This window comes from Leptidea sinapis, chromosome 29, assembly GCF_905404315.1.
Source record: "Leptidea sinapis chromosome 29, ilLepSina1.1, whole genome shotgun sequence".
Lineage (NCBI taxonomy): Eukaryota > Metazoa > Arthropoda > Insecta > Lepidoptera > Pieridae > Leptidea > Leptidea sinapis.
In genome coordinates, this window is record NC_066293.1 from 5395202 (window position 1) to 5400809 (window position 5608).

General features: G+C 41.1%; 1 pseudogene; it reads right to left on the bottom strand.

Moving 5' to 3' along the window:
* Positions 1–377: 377 nt before the first annotated feature.
* Positions 378–1467, bottom strand: LOC126973555 (uncharacterized; annotated as a pseudogene).
* Positions 1468–5608: the final 4141 nt, after the last annotated feature.

Genomic DNA, 5608 nt, shown 5'->3' on the forward strand with positions numbered 1-5608 from the left:
TAAAGGCCGGCAACGCTCTTGTGATTCCTCTGGTGTTGCAGGAAAGCGTGGGCGGCGGTGATGACTTAACACCAGGTGACCCGTACGCTCGTTTGTCCTCCTATTCCATAAAAAAAAAGAATGTCTGTTACAGACTTTGAATATTTACTGCATAAAGTTGCACCGATGATAACCAAGATGGATACAACGAAAAGATAAGCAATACCTGTGAAAATTCGACTAGCAATTACTTAGAGATTTTTGGCCAGCGGAGATAGCTTTGAAAGTCTACATTTTCTGTTCAAAGTTTCAAGTTCCATAATTTCAAGAATTGTGCCTGAAGTATTGAAGGATCAAATTAGGGTAAGTGGAAACAAAAAAAATACATAACTACTCTTAAGCATTGTTTATTATAGAAAATAGAATTTGCCGGTGTGTACCTACTTAGTAATACAAAATTAAGCTTTACGAAAAGCCTGACCTAACACATCATTAGCTGTATTGTACTCTGGGTATGGTGACCTCAAGATCTCATCAGATATAATTTGTATTGTATTAGTATCAGAAAAAGCCACGGAAGAAGTTTGAACCCCTGGATCCGAATAGGAAGTAGATGACGATTCAGGCCGTACGTAGTATGTGGGTGATGCGGCTGGATGTTGTATTTGTTAGCGTTGGGTTGGCTCTGAATATACAGTATACGTTGGTGAAGGACGTGTGAAGTGTGGAGGTGTGTTATTCATTCGCTTGATGAATAATCCATCTATTTCGTACATCATTTTTATACTGTCTGATTCAGATAGTTTACGCAACTTATTAGCCAGAATCTTGCCGTTACGATCAAAATCATCTTCCACCGCTTGTGGTTTATTCAAAACTTTATTCAGTGAAGTTATTGCATCTTTCATCGTCTTCCCAGCTTCTTGCAGTTCTATTGGATTCTTACGGCGTCGCGGTATTGATGGCAACTGAGAAGAAGTCGTAGGATCTGAGTGATTGCTATCCACATCTTCATTGGAAATAACACTTTCTGGTGTAGGTGCTGGAGACTGTAACAAAAAAAATTGTGATGTAAATTTTTTTTTACAGATGCCAGAGTCTCCACAGACATGGTTACAACTGGAAAAGGGGTTCAAAAACTTTCCAAGGTGTTTAGGTGCCATGGATGGAACGCACATTGTAATGCAATCGCCTATAAATAGTGGTTCCGAATACTACAATTACAAAAGGAGTTTTAGTATTGTACTTATTGCTTTAGTCGACAGCAATTACAATTTTATTTTTGTTGAAATTGGAAGTCAGAGAAGAATGAGTGACGGCGGTGTGTTTCGTAATAGTCAGCTTTGGAGAAGAATATGCTCAAATAATCTAAATTTTCCTACGCCACGACCTCCACCGGGGAGTACAAGAGAAGTTCCATATGTTTTTCTGGGAGATGGAGCATTTGCATTGTCATCACATGTGATGAAACCGTACCCAGGAAGTCATAATGAAGGATCACCGAAACGTATATTTAATAAGAAACTTTCATCCTCACGCGTAGTCGTTGAAAATGTATTTGGGATATTAGCTTCAAAATTTAGAATATTTCGGAAACCAATACTACTGAACCCAGAAAAAACCACAGTTATTACATGTGTACTGCTGCATAATTTCTTAAGAAAAAGTAGTACATCATCGGCAATATATACACCTCCAGGAACAATAGATGTTTACAACAGTAACGATGAACTGGTAGTGCCAGGTTCATGGAGGAATGACATTGAATACACGTGTGCCATTAGACCCTTGCAACCAATACCACGAAGACCAACACTAGACGCAAGTCAGATTCGAGAAGAATTTACAACATATTTCTTTAACAATTGCAATATGTAAAATTTAGCTATTTAACTATAATTTCTACGTAGGTTATAGTTACAATACTTGCCACACTATTGTTACTATTATCTACGCTAGTTAATAAATTCATAAATGAAAAATAATTCATGTTTTACTTACTGGTGCATCCGTGTTCATAGTTTTTCTACACTGAACAATATCATTTAAGAACGAATCCATTAAATCAAAAGCAAACCATATTGGTTTATAGACTGTTTTAGCTCCAGCTCCAGATAGTGTAGATGCAACAATCTTTCTTTTATGGCCACGGTATGTGGCCATAAGTGAATCTCGCTTTCTTTTTAAATCTACCACTGGTATTCCCATATGCTCGCTTATGCGCATCCAAGCATCGTGCACATATTGCTTGTCCTTGTGTTTGGTATCTTTTGAGTTCCATAGTACCGGCTCCCTTTGAAAACACTCCAAAAATTCCAATTCACGTTCGTTACCACCAGACCACATTTTAACGCGTCTTCACCTAAACACAGTCAGCCGGCAACTGCGTGAAACGAGTGTGTACACGTTCGCTCTCGTTTTTCTCGCGAGGGCCAACGAGACCCTTTGACTCGAGCGCAAAAACCGACAAGCGACCGAGACCGAACGAGGCGAGCCGAGGGAGACCGAGACGAGAGAGGAGCTCCATGTACACACTCGCTCTCGGCCTGCCTCGTGGTGTCTCAACGAGTGTGTACAACCGGCATAATAATTATCCTACGCTACTGTCCTCTAGGTTTGCAGTGATTCTCGCCGCCACAGAGGAACACGCGAGCCGTGCTCGACGCACTCGCCACAATGCTCGCCGTACTCGCCGCGAGACTCGCGGGGACGCGACTCTAACTCTAGTGACACCCCGACGCGACACTAGCGACACCGCGACGCTCTGCGGTGCGTCACCCACAACTCGAAACAAAGGAAAATCGAATTTTCCTTTTGTAAGTCCAATATATACAAACGATATATCGTTGGATTTGCCTTCAAAAGGTGATCTCAACGATATATAGCACTCCAACAATAATTTTGCACAAGAAGAAATTACATTTATTCTTTTATTCACATAAAAAATTCTCACGGCCTTATTTGTGGTCCGATATTGAATTTAAGGGCACTTACGTGTCTACCAGGATCTGGTGCACCACACAAACACTAGAAACAGGGGGGTTACCGCGACTCGCAGCGAGTACACCGCACCCAAACAATGTGTCATTATCACTATTGAAGTCGAACACGATAAATCACTGATTTATTGTCCGATTAAAAAACAAATAACACCACCGTATTCGCCGTTAAAAGGCGCGTCTTAACATGTATAAGGTGAGGTGGGGTAAGAGGGTCGGCGGGGCAAGAGGGTTCAGAGACCATAACTAGTAAACAAAAGCGTTTATCACTTTAAGCTTTTCGTCGATAAAACAGATAAGGCGAATTAGTTTGAACGGTTTTCACTAGATGTCGCTACGTTAGTCAAGAGCCGCCAAAAATCAGTAAACGTCAGACAGTTGTGAATTCGACTGGCACAAAAGTTGACGCGTTATTTTGCAAGCCAATAATTACTTGAAAAAAGACCGATGGAAATAATTTTACTGTGAATATACAGCGTGAAAACTGTAAGTACTGTGTTTTATTACTTATTTAATATAAAAAACAACTAATAATACGAATTTCTGTCACTTGTAAATCCTAACCTCAAAAAACATTAGCTGGTGTAAGAGGGTCACTATTGACGGGGAAAGAGGAACATATGTTTCTCTTACCCTATGTCAGGGACAAAAAACATGTTGAATATGTAATTTTTAACTAGTATAAATGAAAAGGTATAAGAAGTACCTAATATAACAAAAACATTCTGAAATTTAACATTTTGAAATGAATGAAATGAAATGAAAAGAAAATGTTTATTTCGGACAACTTTAAAAATCCATATTATGTTTAATTGACCTTAGAACTAATGTTAGTAGCTTATTTCTAAATAAAATGAAACTTATTAGTAGACCATGTACCGGCGGGGCACCCCGCGCGCGCCACCACCTGATGGAGCAATGTCGTTCAAACAGGTCATGACCCGCACGAAATGCCTCATTGGTGCATGCGGATCATGTGCAACAATTTGTAGGATACTGCTGTCACTTCGCCGCACGCGCCCCATCAATGAAGCGACTTTCTTCCTCACTAGACTGGGAAAATCATCAGTTTGAGCTTGTGCAAACATATCTGAGGCGCTGCAAAAGCGGGGATGTCTCAACAGAATCCTAAAAATATTATTGTACTGGATTCGCAGGGTGTTTAGCGATTTCTTGGCATAGCCGACCCATTGACCGCCCGTGTACAGATTCTGACAAAATGCCTTAAACAAAGTTATTTTAACTTCGACCGTATAACGGGCGAATCTACGGGCCAGCATATGGCCTCGAACCGCCAAAGCCCTGCGCTCCCTTTCTATGTCTACACCGTCTTTAAGGTCGTCGGTAATAAAATGTCCCAGATATTTAAATTTTAAAACACGGTTAAGGTGTGTATCGTGTAGTTTTATTGGCGGAATAAACTCAGGACACTTACCGGCGGCCTTAAAGACCATGTATTCGCTCTTTTTTATATTATATGTGAGACCATACGACGCAGCATATCTCTCGCAGACCATCAACATCTCCTGTATGGACCTCGTCATACCGTCCGCGTAGCTGATGTTGTTAATGGAAATACCACCAACTTTGCATCCAACACGCATACCGCTCAAGCCAACCACCAGGGCATTCACATACAGGTTGAAGAGCCGGGGCGAGCTCAAGCCCCCTGCCTCACCCCGCATTCCAACCTGTACGATTCAGAGAGGCTGCCAGCCCACCTCACATGATTGGTTTGGTTAGCATACCAAAACCGAAAGAGATTAACTACCTCTACCGGTACACAGCTGTCTTCCATCTTCCTCCAAAGCACATCATACGAAACGAGATCGAAGGCTTTGGAGAGATCAAGAAAACAGGCGTATACCGGAGTCTTACGGTCAGTGTAATATTGGACAGTATGCTTGAGACTCAAGATCGCGCTTTCAGTAGATAGTCCAGTTTTGAAGCCGAACTGTGCGTCATGCAGATCTAGATGTTGATGTTGATGATAAGCAAGAATCAAGCAGACCGTCCAACACCTTCGCTGCCGTAGTCGCTAGAGATATCGGCCGGTAGTTAGTCCTGTCTGAAATATCTCCCGTCCTGTTCTTCACTATTGGCACTTCATTTTGTGAAAGTAAAATTTAGAAGGATTGTGTTTTGTAATACGGCCCTTTTGTAGCCGAGACTTACTTTTAAAATCTACTTTAAAATTCTAGTATTTTGACTTAGAATTTATTAAAATAGTACTTTTTCTACAACATGGATGGTAATAACGTCATTATTTATATAACATAAAAAATTAGGGCAAACTTCAAATTGAAGTAATGCATTTTGTTTTCCGAAACCCTAATTTGTATGAAACGTTCATGTGTTGAGATTTGACGCCCGCAATAGCATAACAAACTTGATTTTTTAGCACAAAGGTGCTGAAAATCGCGTTGCGTAGGTGAAAAAAATGGCCCATGTTTGATAAAAGCATTATACCAACCTTGCCCAAGGATAACTGAATTATTGGCGCGCATGAAAACTTCGAGCTTGCAGTGCTATGCCTCGGCCGTCATGTTCGCTTGCCAAGCAGGCGAAGCCACCTATGCGATGGCCGCGCTATAAATTAGTGGCTGTGACTGCTTGCCTTGCTATGACGA